Raw genomic sequence first — 17,097 nt, 5'->3', positions numbered from 1 at the left:
ATGGAGAGGGTGAACAAATATTTTTGTAAAATATTTATGCCCGGTTTAGCATTTCCAGATATTGACATCTGCTTTGAAGAACTACTAATTCGCAAGATGCCCCTAATTTAAGATAGCACTAAACTTGATGGAGGGGGAGAGTATCTACCTTTTTATAAAAAAGAACAATTTAGTTTTGTTCCCACAATTACTTGTTTTTCTTCAAAGAAAGAACTGATAAAATAAAAGGCAAATGATTTTTCCCCTTTCTTATACGCACACACTCAGCTAAATGAACTCCTTGTTCCAAATGCCTACATTTTGAATATCTGTTTGTTCCATTTTGTAAAACCTCTGTAAAAAAAATAGAATTTTTGAAAAGATTGGACTGAAATTCTTACTTAATTTAAACTCTGTTTAAAATTAAGTATAATATTTCTCTTAGTGTTTCTTTAATGGTGTCCATATCTTTTTCTTCTTTCTTTTTGCTTTGCTTGTGGTTCAACTTTTTGACCCTGAGCAGTTCTTATACCAGTGTCTTCCATAAAGTGGTATGTCCCATTATGTGACACCAGAATATAATTGTTTTTAAATAATCAGGTGCTATCCTAAGACGTATAGGGATGGCTGATTCATTTTAGATTTAATTACCATAATATAGGGTTTTGCTGTCTATAGTATCAATCACTAAGACACTTTATAGTTGATAATATTAAAATGGCAACAATAATGAGAATTCTGCTTCATGATGAAAATAATTTTAATCATGGGTAGATTACAAATCCATTTACTGTTACGGTTACTGAGAATTCTATTATCTACCTCCTATTGTGAAAGATGTTGAAACTTGTTTTCAGGAAATGTAAAAGATTATAGAAGTATGTTCTCTATGCAAAGTTTCTATCACAGCTGAGCAACAAAAACCTCCTTAATACCAGGAAGCGCTAAAGATGGAGCTCACAAAGTTAACTAGTAACTGAAACTCTGCAGAAGTCTATATGCCTGGCTGTGCAGATCTATTTAAAGGCTTGTGGGCTGTATTGGTAGCTATTTTAGATCCTGACAATGATTTCTTCTGGTACCCAGCCAGGTGACCAGCTGTGTCCTCTGCAATGAAGGCATTACTAATTGCTAACTTCAATCTATTGTTTTGAATATACGTTGTGAATCTGGAGAGTACGTTGTGAATCTGAAGAGTACTTTGTTCTTCTGCTGGTTGTACCTCTGATGTTTTCCTGTGGCTATGTACATAACATCTCACCTCCTTTTTTTTTTTTTTTTTTTTTTTTTTTAATTCTGTTTGTTGCCAATTACAACCCTAACTTTTGTTGCCATCAGTTTGGAGCTAGCTGTGTCTCCTCTACAACTACCCTAGAACAGGTAGTGGGATATAGGATTGAATTCCAGAACCAATCAGCTCCCAAAATACTGTTCTGACTGGAATGATTGAAGGTCTCAGTCCCTTTCCTATTCACTTAAATGCCCAGATAGGAACATGAAACTCTGCCCTAGCTGGCATCTTCTCTGGGAGTAGTGGCTGGAAGACACAGGAATTGGACTGGGGAATTTCTCAGACTGGACATGACTTTTGCAGGGGAGTTCATGCCACTGCTGCACCCCTTTGGTGTGGGAAGAGCTTTGGTGTGGAAGAACTCCAATGGTGTGGTGTCCTCCAATTTCACCTAAAACAAACAACCAAACTTCACAGAGGTAATTTTAATACAGGATTTTAGACAGAGTCGTGTTCTACTGTAAAAAATACCGTAAGCTTCACTCTCTTGAACCTTTTCCCAAAACTGCATGTGACTGTGTGCATGTATACATTAGCACTGCTTTGATTATATAATGTAATGAGCTCAGTGGATTTATTCTGGATTTATACTATGGAGCCTCAGAGCAGAGTTTGGAACAGTATCTTGTCTTTAAGATGCCAGTTTTGTAAATGCTTTTCTTTTCTTAAGGATACTGATGAAAATTTATTACTGACTTATCATGCGTAACTCTGCAATGGAATCAGATTTTTCTTTTCCAGCTTCATTGCTGTTTCCAAATGGGGATTAAACATTTTTTTACAAACTTAGTAGAGAATCAGTTATCATCAAAGTCCCCAGGAGCTCATTTACTGGTGTGCAAACTGCGCCCCACACTGGTCCCCTGCTTTGGAGGAACTCAATGAATAAATTAAATTTCCAGAGACAGCCAGCTTTATAATCCTGGCCCACTGCTCTCCCTTCCTACTTGCATAATTGTCGTCGTTCTGGGCTTCAGTCTCTGTTCCATTTCCCCTCCTGACCAATGAGTCTGGAGGGAGGGACACAGGCCTCATCAGGTCTGGGAGCACAACTTATGCAGAGCAACGAGCAAAAATTGGATGGATATAAAAGCAACAAAATACATTTGTAAAGTGATCTGCAGAGTGAGCAAAGCTGTAAAATATACTGTCTGCATCTTCATTTGCAGTCATGAGATATACCATTAGTAAAATGAACAATAACAAATATAGACTCAATCTTCTTTTTTTTTTTTTTTTTACAAATAAGAGATTTCTTCTTATTGCATACTTCACCTCATATGGTTTTTTACCTCATATTTAAAAAAGCATGAGATGAATAAAAAGAAAAAACAAACAAAAAAAACCCCACCAACTTTATAGGTAGCATAATCTTCCCTGTGCAACAGTGAAATAGGAACAGCAACAAAACCCCCTTCTAATCAGTCTATTTGGTAACTCAAAAAGACTGTTTGGAAAGGTTTTCATCAAAGTGATTTTCAGCAGATAGCTCATAGGTGATCAGGATAAAACCCCACAGCTTCAGCACTTCAAATATTTATCATATACATGTTTGCTTGAATCTTGATAAGGGTGAGGTTTGGGACTTATGGACACTGAGATAGGATGTCACCTGAGACATGCATCTGATTCAGAATGCAGACAGAAAGAAAGTGCCTAGGAGAGGCCAGAAGAGAGAGGGAGGGAGAGGGTAAGGGATAGTTGGAATGGACAGCCCTTGTTCCCAGCTCTAATATCCCAGTGCAATTATTTTGTGGACATCCACTCCTTGCCTGCACAGGAGATAGGGCTATAAGTGTATGTTATTTTTTAATTACAAGGGGGTAGAAAAAATCCTGATGATGGGCTGGAAGGTGCCATTGCATTGTTATTTTTTTCTCTCCCTTCGTTTGCTGATTATGTGAGCTGGGCTCCTTTGCTAGCCGATGATAAGCAGAATTTCCATGTTCTCTGCATAATTAATCCATCTCTGCCTCTCTTCATGCCAACTCGCCCGTTATCGCCGGCACATGCCTGAATTGCAAAAGAATCCGCTCTTCAATTGGAACTTATTGATATTCTAAGAAAAAAAAGAGAGAGGGAAAAAAACTGAAAATCCTTAAGTTTAAGCCGCAGATTTTTAAATGGATTAATTTCGCTGCAATCGCAGCCATCTAAGGCGGGAAGGCAGGCAAAGCAAATTGAAAGCATCTCCATGTTTGCAGAATTGGGTCCAGAATGCTGAAATGTACTGGCACAGTTCTCTTTTAAAGTCAGAAAATTACCATTCATTTACATCACATGAAATACTTTTTTATGCTAGAAATATTCAAGAGACGTTCCTTAAATGCCTGCTAATGCTAGATAACATTTCTAACTTTCAACATTTTGCTAGACTTTGATATGACATGATAGGAATGCCTGCCAGTGAGGAATATTATATGTACCAGTAATCTCTTTTTATCACATATTTAGATTATATCATCCTCTTCTTAACCATCCTGAAGTAGTCTTTAAACAATGTACTCAGTGTCGTAGGCTCCTATTTAGTATAGTTACACAAGCCAAACTTAGTAGTGCATATTTAGACTTTGTCTAGTATGAAGGGTTTTTTTAAAGTGCCAATACATGCTCCCTAAAAACAGTTTATCTTTTCCTATCTTTCACAGAGTTATATTTCCTAGCCCCCCCTTCACATTTAGAGACTACGTGTTCACCTCATTTACAACGTGTAATGTGTTCTGTTATTTCAATGCAGCTCCTGTGAATTGTACTTAACATTTTGAAAGGGCTCAGCTGTGCTCCATAGCAGCCTGGCATTGCACGAGAGCTAGTGGAGAGCTAGGACTTTGCCTCTTCTCCTTTTTTTACTCAAATATTACCAAAATCCAAATACCTTCTTGTGTTGTTTCTCTAACGCAAAATTCACGTCCTTCGTTTCCTTGACCCTAGAAAGCAGCAGCATTCAGCAACAATGAGAGATTTCTTTAATGCTTCGGCTAAGCCACAACATATCTGGCATTCCATGTCCATATGCTAGAAATCAGCAATTTACGCTGTTGTAGAAGGTAATGTTGACACTCGCAGTTAACAGAGGGGGAAAAGTTGCTACACAGACTACAAATGGAGATTTAGCAGTTAGGAAATCTTTGTCATTATTAGGCTGATCTGTTCCATTTTAAAAATACCTGGGAAAGAAATAAAAAAATAAAAATAAAAATGAGGAGATGGCAGGCACATACTAGAGAAAAATAAAATAAAATAAAAAAAGACATAGGAAAAATGAAAATAATGAAATTTCTGGCAACATCTGCTCCAGGTACAATACAATGAACTTAATATGTTTGGGCCATTTTACCATATAAAATTAGCACCTGTTATGAAATGCATGTTACTAGTAAGCAAATAAAATGTCAGTGTTCCAGTCTGGATTTTCAAGCAATAATAAAGCACTGTACAAAAATGACTAGTGATCATATTAGGATATGTTTTTATATAGCAGAAAGAGAACAAAGAAGGTTTTCCAGTTGCTTCAGAATGATTGACAGTTCTAAGGCATAACTGAACTTGAGGATTTTTGTGGTATATTATAATTTATGTTTTTTGCAAAATCAAAATGTGTAAAGATGCTTTTTAGAAAAAATAGTTATGCTCACATTCAACTCTGTCCACAAGATAAACTCTTGAAACCATATTTAAAATTAAAAAATTAAAAATCACCTGTTAAATTTTCTATTTAACAGATAAACACTATCTGTAAAGAATGAATTTTCTGTGCCCTTTCTGCATACATCTATAACCTAAATAAGTAAGTTAGTAGCCAAATATTCAAAGTGCTTAAAATATGTATTTCCAATTGCATAACATTTTCATTGAAAATAACTATTTCCTACCTAATTTGGGAGGAAAAGCCAAACCAAACCAAAACAAAACAACAAAAAAAAAACACATAGATTACATGAACTACATATTATCACAGAACTTCCTCACTCTTATAGTAAAATCCTGAATCTTTTGAATTCAATCACAAAATCCTTAATGTCTTTAGTAATTCCAAAATTCGCTACAATTTTATTAGTAAAAGAGTGTTTAATTAAGCTTGCAATGCAGTCAGTGTTGATCTTTTATTACAAAAAGATTCCTCTCATAAGAATCTATACTGAAAGCTTTAAGGATTTACATCATTAAACACATACATAAAATATTTAAAACATGTTAAACATTTTAGCTAGAAGTAAATCATAGCTTTCAATTAAAAATATAAGCCTTGTATGCAATTTTACAGTGAAACCTGATGTTTATATTCTCATCTTAATGTACATAACCTATAAGAATAATTTTAGTAACTACAAGTGGCTACTTTTTATACCGATACTTTGTGTATGTAGGTATATTGTACTGAAAGTTGCATTATACTAAACATGTACACAATTTTTTACACATAAAAGTCAAGATATTTTTCTTTTCTGACTGGTTTAGGAACCAAAATTTCTGCACTAATACTTTGAAGGATTTCTTGGTATGATAGTGTAGGGTAAATACTTCTTGCACCTGGAAAGAATGCCAACAGCTACAGCATGGAGGAAAAAGGGTGTTTCACAGCACACAATTGTTAGTATTATAGCAGAATTTTTTTCAAATGATAAATGCAAGATTTATGAGGCCCCTTCTCATCAATCACTGTATTGATTTGGCCTTATAGATCTACATATAGCCAAAAAGCTGAGATCAGTGGACACCACATATGTTACCCTAGTTTAGAAGCCTAGATTCAGTGCAAACTAAATGATTGCAATTTATCCATGCGTGGCACTGCCTGACATTAATCTATCTTCAATTTTATAAATGGAAACAACTCTAAATGAATTGTCAATTGATTTGTAAATTTTACATAGAGTAATTTCCTTGCTCCTTCCAAAAAAGTATTCACACTGTTTAATTTAGGGATTCTGATTTCATGCAGTATATGATTTCTGTTTAATGTGCTGAAGATCAAGCCTCTAAGCTGTTATATGACACAAGGTAGTACACTGATACCTATACCAAGGAAGCTGGGAATGTTTCTCAGTTCCTGTACTGGGTGCATTTCCATGCTGCATGCCCTCTTCATGTTCAGCCATGTAGTATAAGCTACAGCAGAAAGTATGGATCTGAACATACATTTGATCTGGTCAAGCAACCAGACTCCAGTAGAATGTTATAGAAATTTGTCAATTCTATAGAATTCTATAGAATATATTAGAATTATTCTATATTTATATATTATATTTTTATAATTATTCTATAGAATTCTATATAAGAATCTGCTTTCTGAATACAAGAGTTTTAAGGTTTGTCCAGGTTTGTATGCAGCATCTCTGATGTAAAGGCTGACTGATGTTTAGAATCATTGGAAAGCATTTGTGTCAACCCACTTTCATCTTCCTGAAGACAGCAACAGTAAACCCAATGTCCTCATTATGCTGGAGGTCTGGAAATGAGTGTGGTTGTATTATCAGATGCCCAGTGTTTTAATCTTAGCAAGGAGGTCTACAGTTGCTGTAGGTAGCCCATGAAGAAAGACCCTTAGAAACCAGGGAAACAAAATGTTGTAGACAAGCAAAGAACTCTTAGAATAAATGGGTTTGATGACTTCCCCGTAAACATCCTTGCATAGGTTCCATTAAGAGAGATTGGCGACTGTTATGTTACTATATTTGCAATTTGCAAAAACATAGAAAATATGGGAGGGTAAAGAATAACACCAAATCTGAACTCAATCTACACAAGTAACCAAACAACAATCGTGAGCTTTGATGGATGTCCTCAAATGATTTTTGGCCCAAGATATGATCAGTCATATTACATGGATGTGCAATCTAGTGCTATTGATATGTGGCAGTAGTAGCTTTCTCGAAAGCTATGAGGGAACAAATAGTTTCAGTGTCATGAAATAGGATGGATGTGTTGGAAACAAGCATGAAACAAGTCACACTCCATTCTAATTCAATTTGTGTTTTCATGTTATATCCTACCAAAAGTATACCCTTAACTTCAGCTCTAGCCTTCAAAATGCATTAATAGCAGCAGCAGTATGGTCAACAGGGTATTGATGAAATTTGTGGTGATAGATCCAAGAAAGTTCTCCCAGTCCTTTCCTTCTCCTGTTCATTTTCCTCTGGACCTGGGGAAACAACTAAGGCATGTATGATACTGAACTTCTTAGTTCTATGAAAAAAATAATAATAATAATAAAAAAAAGTAATAAAAAAAAGAATGGACTGTTGGCATCTTTCAGTGAACATCAGAGTCTCTCTTAAAGAGCAAGAGATGATAGGTAAAATGTTGAACTTCCAGGATACAACTTTTTTTTTTTTTCCTACAAATTCTGGGTTAGAGCTACAAAGGGGTTGTTTATATTAGAAAAAAAAAAAAAGTATAAGTTTTCAAGGGCAGAAATTACAGTGTAGGCACAATATGAGAATTTTTACCATTGTGCCAGAGAACCAAGAAAAAGTACAGGAAAAAATAACTTTTTTTTGTAGTATAATATATTCACAATGGCATATTTGCATGAAAAGCCCAAAAATACACTCAACCTTTGGCTAATGTTGCTGACAGAGAAAAAAAATATATATAATTTCCTGGAACCAGGAATGCCATTGTGTGCTTTATGTACTCACCTTGATAGTTTGTTATTTGTTGAGAGCTGAACAGAATCAGAATCAAATTCAGCCATCCTCTCTGGCTCCAGGGCAGTTTGATTCAGACACAGGAGTGGAGTAAATGTGACACAGAAATTCACTGGTCAGTGATACACAAATGAAGTGGTACAAATATCCTGCTGTATTCAGACAGGCTTTCCAGAGCAGGACTTGATAGGATTTGAAGATGGAAGATTGCCTTTGGCAAATCAAAGGAGGGCAACTGTTCCAAAACTGGAGGGGAGAATGGATGAAGACACTAAAATGACAAATCCAGAAATAATGGATGAAGGCTTTTTTTATTGGAAAAGAAGATGGTCCTTCCTGATGTAACTTTTTTTGTGCTCAGGTGAAACACAAGAACCAGCCACTGAATAGATTTCTCTGTTGGTGCCACATCTGTATGACTTTGCCATTGCTTGTTTTACATAAATACCTCAACAATGAAGTGCAAATCACTGCAGGAAAAACTTCCCACTGCAGATTTGTTCTGAGGCAGATTGTAGCCTGGGAATAGAAAAGGCAAAGTCTTATAGTTGCCAACATTTGACAATCACAATAAGTCTCTTAGCCTCACTGAGAGAGAGCAAGGGGAGCCCAAATGTCTGAATCTGTGGCATCTAATGAGCAGGAACAAAATGACTTCAAACCGTTAACGAAGTAAAATTCATTTTTTCCAAAGCTACATTTCATATGGGCCATTGCAGATCAAAACAAAAGTAAAGCTAAAACCTAGTCAGAACTGAGCATATTTTTTATTTTTCCATTTGAAACCTGGGATTATTTCCTCCAGGCATTTGGAAAGACAATGCTAGCAGGACCTTGTTTGCCAGTAAAACTCAGTTTTGGAAACCATCATCAGTCAGCATGAAAATGGGCCCAACACTATGGAAATGAGCTCATTACTATTATTTTTTTTTGCTGGCACTCACACAATTTGTGCTTTTAGAATTTTGAAAAGCGGGACATGAATTGCAAAGAAAAAATGAGTTAACAATATTAAACAGTCAGTTGCTAATTACTGAGCAATCCAAACCTGCGTCTGGAATGACATTCTCAGACATCCAGCTGGACCTCAGGCCATATGCTATCCTAGATCCTCATGTATAGCTCCTGCTACTGTCAAACACTGAAGTACTGGGTAAAAAGTTCAGTGTACGGATTAAAATATGGTCAGAGCTGTGCAGATACCCTAAAGAGAATAATGAATATCTGCAATGTATCACCAAAAGTAAAGGATGACAGCTGTAGACAACAAGGTATGAAATCACTCTGAATCATTGTACTTGTTTCACTCCCATCACTGTTTTGGAACAGAAGTGTCCATAACTCCAGCATTGTTTTTTATTTAATTTTTTTCCCCCATAAGGACGTCACTTACAGAGATTTAAAATGTTACTTCACATCCTACTACCACATTTTCAGCTTCCATAGATCACTTTTGTAATTGCTCAATGAAATAGATGGAGTTTATGATCTACTTATTGATCCCGAGGTATGATACTTGGCAGAATAAAACAAAAAGAAAATTCAAATATGATGTAGTATGTTTTAATGGTACAATTCCAAGGATAAAAATAATGCTAAAAATATTATTCCCCTAAGTACAAAAAGCCATTTACCTTTAGCTCTAGGCTTCTGCTTGGTCCTAGATAAAATATTAACTTTTAATTTATTTGAATTGCATCCCTTATCATGTATTTTTTCAGATAAAGCCCCAAACATGTATATTTGTGTAACTAAACAGATATTCTATAGTATCAGTTTCTTACAGTAGTACAATTTCCTACATTCATGTTATATTATTCTGTATATATCAAAAATATCCCATCAAAAATAAATTGTGAAATAACTGAAACATGACTTCAAAAAATAAAGACCTGATTTGCATTTGCACATGCACATTTGCTTACCCATGTCGCAATTACAAATTATTTCAGCCTGGATCAGTGATTTTGGGCCTAAGCTGTTCTTTTGGATGCATGGTTATAATCCTGACCTGTTTTAAATTGTGGCCAGTGAAAGGATGTATATTGGGAATTTTGCATGAGAGAAGTCTGCCATGGCAAGACCCCCAAATACTCTATACTTTCTATAAAGTGTTGTTTCCATGATGCTTTCTTTTGTCCCTAATTCTTACTCATGGGTATGACTATATGGTCAAGTAAACATATTTAACTAAGAGTTAAAGCAACTAGTCAAAGCAGAAACTCATAAAGTAGAAAACATCATAGTAGACAGATTCATTTTACACATTTTGAATTCTTCCACTACTATCAGAAAATAAAAGTCTTTTGTATACAGATTCATTAAGCACTAGATAATACGTGATTCAAGTACTTTTATTTAAGACAAATCCTCTATGATTTGGACTAATATTCTTTATGCAACTAGTCAACATTGTATTTTTGAAAGATGAATTTGAAAGAAAGATTATTATACTAGCTTAAAGCTGCATATTTACACATTCACCTCCCATATTCATTAAATATTTTCATGCAGAAAACAGTAAAGAAAAATCCTGTGGAAAGCTCAAATCCTAAGCAATTCATTTTCCACTTCAGGAAAAGACTCTCAGTGATCGGTACAAGCTGTATTACTGCTTTCCTTGCAGGAATTATTAGTCCTTTCTTAAATTGTTCTATTGCAAATCTGAAACATACAAATTTTACATTACAGTAATATTTAATAGAGAGCTGAGAACTGCAAGATAGTTTACAAGTGGAGTTGCTATTATACTTCTTGCAACATCTTTCCATTAAAAAGGTAACAGGATGGGTTAATTGCTTCATGATAAATGTTTCTTTTTTTTTTAAACTGTTGTTTTTCCATACAAAAGAATGTAAATACCATATAGTGTATCAGTAGTAGTCTGTTTTGAAATACTGCTTTTCTCTTAAAGATGTTTATGGTGTAGATATATATTCTGCATTCTCATGTTCTAATTCATGCTATAGTAGCTTAACAAATCAGAGAACTCTAAAGAACTCCCGTAATGTACATGCTATTTGTGTGAAAAAAAAACAAAAAACAAAAAACACACACACACAAAAAAACACCTCCCAGAGAGTTTCTTCAAATTTAACACTGTCATAATAAATTTGTAGATTGTAATACATAACATATGACAGATAGTATTAATTTGAAGGGGAAAATAATTTCACGTTTTTAAACTGAACATGCGTTTACTTACAAATTACATTATAATTACATCATTTTGTCCTCCCTGTTAGTGATGCATACCAATACAGAAACCTTGAAAGAAATCTGCAAAACACCTGATGAAAATGTAAATAATATCCAACATCATTCAATTTAATTTAAAGTGATTATAAAACTTGCAATAGCTAAAAGGTATTGATTTAAAAAATAAATTTATACTTTAAAGGTGACAACGTAGTACAGCATAGATGGACATTCAAATTATCTATTGCTTTACTATTAATGATTAAGTGCAATTATTAATTACAGTATTCATCTGTTTTATAGCCATCTACACATATCTTCAGAACAAAGTATATTAAAGTCTGAGAATTAAAGCTAGAGATAGAAACTATATCCATTATGCTTTTGAAATACATATTTTTAAGAGAATACCCTTGTAATCTGGTGAATACAGGAAATGACTTATTTTTGCAGTAAAAGTAATTGCAAATTTGTTCAGAAAAATATCAACTGATTTAAGAAATATGATTTTTGGCAGTATGAAGTGACAGGTAGATGCTGTTGTTTGCACCCTTACTCAGAAGACAAACATATTTTTCTTTGATATGGGCATTTTAGTTTCATTTTCTGAGCTATTCAAAACTCATGTTGAGTATCTAGATCTTTTGCTTCAAAATGCCCTGCCCAAATTACATATGAATGAAATGAAATACAATCTGTACAACCTCAAAGCATGGGAACGTTACTGAAAAAGATTCTGTTAAGAGTTTTCCTCTCTTAGGTCTTTGAAGAGCATAAGAGCTTGAGTAGGACATTTACTGGGGCTCAGGTAGAGCCTGAAGGTCCAACCTTCTCTAGATGAATGTTCCCACATATGTAATTATTATGGAACACAGGTTTTGATCCACATCAGGCATCCCAGTAGGTAGTAGGAAAATACATTTTTTTTTTTTTTTTTTTTGCCTCGTCTCAAACTGTCACAAGCAAAGTTTTCACTGTCTCCAGATTAGGTCAGGAGATGAAGATAAAGATGTTAAAAAGTAGCAGGTGGAAAGTCTCCTCTTTTTGAGAAAAACAAAACTCAAGTTATTCTTCAGGACAACATTCTTCTGGAAAACCAGGACATTTTGTGTCTAATACGGACTATGATTTGTATCTCTGTAGCATGCAAGTGGTCAAGAACAAGAAGTTACAGGCAGCTGATAAAAATCCACTTCTGGGTAGAATACTAAAGAACTAGTACAAGGTTTCATTTTATACTAGCTACAGTTAGTAATTCCCACATGTGGGTGATTAAAGGATATTTCATGTTTCTCGAATGTCTTGCATATTCTTGCCGTGCTCACCACAGGAGTTGCTCCGAACAGGAGGGCAGGCTCCCGTACTTGCAGTTTCAGTGGGTGGACAGCGTGTCCTGTTTAGGAAGTGGCCTGAGATAATTCTGCTACCATTACTCATGTGGTTAGCAGGTTGGGAAAGGAGTGCAAATGCTAAAGCAGTAGGAAAAGCTGAGCATTCTACAGATCAGAGATTTGTCAAATCAGTCCCCAACACTGGACAGCTGGATTTTCCTGGCAGTTGCTCATACTGCCCATGGACATTTTTGTGACAGTGCAAAATGCACTAAAAATTAAAAAATGTACAATACTGAGCAAAGATGGTGTAAGTTTAGGTAGTCACATACAAGCATGCTTTTACACTCCTATTTAGAAACTAGTTTCTAGAATATATGCTTTGATTTCAATGAGTGTTTTAAAAGTATGCTGTCAATTAAACAAATAAGGTAAAGATAGAAAAAAATATTCTTAACTCTGTACATATAATGTCCTCTGCCGGAGGTATCAGATGTGCAATTTCTAATGTGCGTCTTGGTTTATTGGTGATAATAAGCACTTACATAAGCCCTTTAGAAAAGGCAAAAAGGATTTGTTTGATAGTATGTAGTATTGCACAGAGTATGGATTTTATAAAAATAAATGATTTTTCCAGAAATATCTCTTAAGAAGTTTTGAAACATTGCATAATTTGCATCTGGGATAATGGGTTTCTCATTAATAAATATATAAATCATAAATCATTTATTCATACGAAGTAATGTAGCAGTTTATTACATACTGCGTGAATTTTGTAATCAGGGAATCCCCTGATGAAAAAATAACACAATATTAATTACCAGCACCATCTGTGCTAAACAATAGGAAAAACAATATTTTAATACAATGACTTCATGCATGTCAGTTATCTTCAACATTAAACCCTGCAGTTTTGTTGATGTGGTTTACCTTCTACTCATTTAAATAACTGATGTTCTTACAAAGGTTGAAACCATGAATAAATGAATTAAAATTAAATATACTGAAAAATACCAATAGATACAGCATGGATCAAGCTCATTCATCAAATCAGTGCATGTATAGGATTAGATACACATATATTTATACATACATTTTTAAATTTACCTACATATGTTTCCATAAAAATGATTATTTACATGCTTGTTACCTGCGAAAGAGTTATGTTCATCTTCTAAGAGCCAGAGTTTCTTTTTCTTTTTTTTTTAATTAATAGTTTTTTTGAAATATATAATCCTCACAACGTAAATATGAAATATGTCTACTTGGCAAACTTCATGCGTATAAGTTGTTTTGATGTACCCAAAACTATTTAAGCTACTTTTAACATTCTGGAAACTGCTGAATTTTCCACTATATCCTGTCACCATCAGCAAAAAGAAGAAGTATGAGTTCAGGAAAGTTTGCATTCTCTCAGAATGATGGAATAAATATTATTATAATATCCAGGTGTTAATATTGTTTAATGAGTTATTCAGTGTAAAATATGTTAACTGATTCAAAAATACCCTTATTGACATACAGCCTCCTTGAAAAATGCTACCAAAAGAGCAAGCCAGGGGTACTATGATGAGGACAGAATTCAAATTGTCTGGTGGGAAACAGGACTGACTTAGTTCCAAAGTCCCTCACCCATATCCATGCCTACATTACTCATATGCAACATCCTTATTTCTGCACATTGTCTTTACAAATTCTTTATTTCTGGCACACACACAAACACACACAAAGTTCTGGGCGTTTAGTATACTCGCTGTCATCAAGTTCTGATTATATTTAAATGTGTCCACTACCAGAATTTATTCACATATCTCTCACATATTGTCATTGTCAATTGATTTGCAACTTTACACATAAAATGCATATGAATTTTTCAGTACTTTCAGCTCTCTTTCAAATGTATAAGTCAGAGCCCTAAACACAGTAGGCTATGTCCCAGAATGGTGCTTTTATTTTGCAATCATATACTTCTGGTGGTAATAAGAATTTATTTTATTTTATTTTATTAGGAATTTTCACTTGCTGATATACTTTTTCGTAGGTATTGTGGATAACATTGCAAAAATTTACAGGAGAGGAGACAGTAATGAGACTCTCAAAGCTTTAGGAACTGCCCAGAGCATATACTTACCATAGTAAAAATCAACTGCTTCTTTATAGCCATCATCTCACCTACTGAAGAGCAGTGTGAATTCTCCCAGCCCCTGGGCAATTTGTTCTCCCAAGGCCTCCCGTAAGTTGCAGGTTGTTCTGCAGCAGCACGGTCTGTGCTTACCTGTGGCTGGAAGACTGTGCCAAAAACACAATGCTCCTTGCTCTCTGCAGTGTCTTCCCCTTCCTTCAGGGAGGTTGCTGATTTTTGCATGTTTTTCCTATCAGATATGGAGCGCCCCAGCACTGCTGTGCTAGAGAGGGGTATGGCTTTGGATGCTTTGCACTTGCCTTTTCCTGGAGTTGGGTCATAAGCCAAGGAGATCCCTCAAACAGAACTGTAGTTCTCTTTAATGCTCAGCATCTGAAAGCAAGGCACAAAGGAAGACTGCACAGTGACACACTGGTACACAACAAATATTGTGACATCCCCAAATACTGGCTTAGGGCTTCTGTAGCCTCTTGCTGTCAGTGGATAGGATAAGCTGAACCTATTCAGGTATTCATCTCCTTGCCAGGGCTATCTCGGCTTGCTAGGAGAGTTGTAAATCTATCTCATCAGATACTCCATAGGGATGCCTAACCATTGCAAATTCAGTCTAATTTCTTTTTCTCCCTCATTTTGATGTATGCTTGTGGCCACTGCTCCATTTCCATATCAATAACTCTCTTCTCTAACCAGCCTGGCTATTCTTCCCTCCCAGTGTTTTCTGGGGGTAGTTGAAAAGATTTATTTCTCCCTTGCAATCTAACAGTTTTCTCACTTGTGAACATGACTCCAGGCTGGTATCTACTTCCATACCTACATCTTTCATATCTTTTCTCCTTTCATGCTTCTGTGATCTTGCTAAATTTGTTAATTAAAGGGAGCCTCCTCAGAAATATTGCACAGACTTATACCTTTTTCTCTTAAAGAAAAACTCCTCCTCTACTTTTCCCAAGCTTGTGTTATTCAGTGCTGTCTTTTCCCAATGTCAGTCTAGACTGCAATTTGGCCATTATGTAGAAATCACTTCTTGCTGTTAGTGACTAAGTGACTCCCTCTTTTTGCTGCCTGTACTTCATTATTTCTTCTTACTTTCTTTGACCTAAGTGGTTCTTCTGACAACTGTAGATTTCTCACATATGTGGATCATTTCTATGGCTCTATATATTTAATTTATTTTTATCTCCTTCCAATATATTTTTATAGGTAGCTTTGCTCCTGCCTAATATAACATGCTTTTCACTTTTTCGTGGTGACTTCTGCTGTGCAAGAAGGCTTTTCTACTGTGGTTTTTCAGCTCTCCTCTGTTCTCTTTTTAATGTATTTCTCCCCTCAAATAATTCCTTCCCCTTGCTCTTTTCTTCCTGGTTGTTCCTCCATTCTTAGTTGAATGGTAATTATTTATGAATAATGATGATGTATTGTTTAACTTTTTCTACTCTGCAATGACTTATCATCATTATCTTCTCCACCTTTCTTGACTAGGCAAATCCAAAATCTTAGGCCCTCTGCTACAACATTGATGGAAAAATGTATTGTCTCTACCAAGACAACCTTTCAATTTTGTTTCAGTGATTCAGATGTTCAGTTTGCTTTTCAGCCCTTAGTATAATTTCTCCCTTGCCTTTTTCATTTTTCTTCACTGGTCATATTCCATAATAGATCATGAGAACATCAGAATGAAAGATACTTCATACAGTTTGGAACAGCTCTCAATTGCCTTGATCATCCAAAGATTTCTGTTATGCTGTACTCTAGTTACCAGAACAAGCTATTTTTGAAACATGAATGTTATATTCAAATATTATTAAAGTCCAATATTTAATATCTCCCAACCTGAAAAACAATAACAAAGATGTACATCATTCTAACAGAAAACTGAAGTACACAAATTCTGCTCATGCTCTTGCTTATGAACCTGAAATATTAAGGACTCTTACTTCAACATCAAAAATCTTCAGAAAACAACTGGCTGCAGAAAACATATAATTTTTGAATTACTACTATACTGCCAAATGCCTAAGTTTTAAAATACCAAGCAGTATACTGACAATCTGCCAGTACAGGAGTGTAATATTTAATTTGCATTAGAAATAGCAAAATACTCTAAATACAATAAAGAAAGACAGCGATATTGTCTTCTAACAGATGAACCCTCAGAGATGGGTTCATCTCCCAAGTAAATTTGAATTTACTGTCAATAAAGATATGCAGCTGACACCTACCTTTCCAGTTAGGCAAAAGAGCCATCTCATTATCAGCCCAGTCCTTAGCTGCTGCTTAGTGACACTAGTTCTGTAAATGGAGGGAGAATCACAGAATGGCTGAGGTTGGAAGGGACCTCTGGAGGTCATCTCATCCTACGCCCTGCTTAAACAGGGCCACCTAGAGCATGTTGCCCAGAGACACAGCACTGGAATGCACTTCAGATATTTTCGGTCTTGGGAGTACTTTGAACCTCACTGAGCCTCATCTGAGTACTCTTTAAGCATGAGCTGAGCACCAGTAAAT

At 35.3% G+C, this 17,097-nt stretch overlaps 2 long non-coding RNA genes across 2 annotated transcripts in view; one reads left to right on the top strand and one right to left on the bottom strand.

Annotated features, from left to right (window-relative positions):
• Positions 1 to 16,540, bottom strand: part of LOC310893384 — an 18,377-nt gene extending 1,837 nt beyond the window's left edge. The window contains exons 1-3 of the long non-coding RNA XR_014578951.1: positions 14,725 to 16,540; positions 4,146 to 4,437; positions 1 to 3,329 (exon numbers count right to left, since the gene is read on the bottom strand). The exon at positions 1 to 3,329 is cut by the window's left edge and continues 1,837 nt beyond it. This is a non-coding gene — a long non-coding RNA (uncharacterized lncRNA). The remainder of the gene's footprint in view (positions 3,330 to 4,145; positions 4,438 to 14,724) is intronic.
• Positions 1 to 17,097, top strand: part of LOC310893385 — a 91,065-nt gene that overhangs the window by 62,993 nt on the left and 10,975 nt on the right. The gene's annotated exons all lie outside the window — the stretch shown is intronic.

Source organism: Anser anser (assembly GCF_964211835.1).
Source record: "Anser anser genome assembly, chromosome: 2".
NCBI lineage: Eukaryota > Metazoa > Chordata > Aves > Anseriformes > Anatidae > Anser > Anser anser.
Note: the sequence above shows the minus strand (reverse complement) of the source record. Positions and strands in the feature narration are given on the sequence as shown.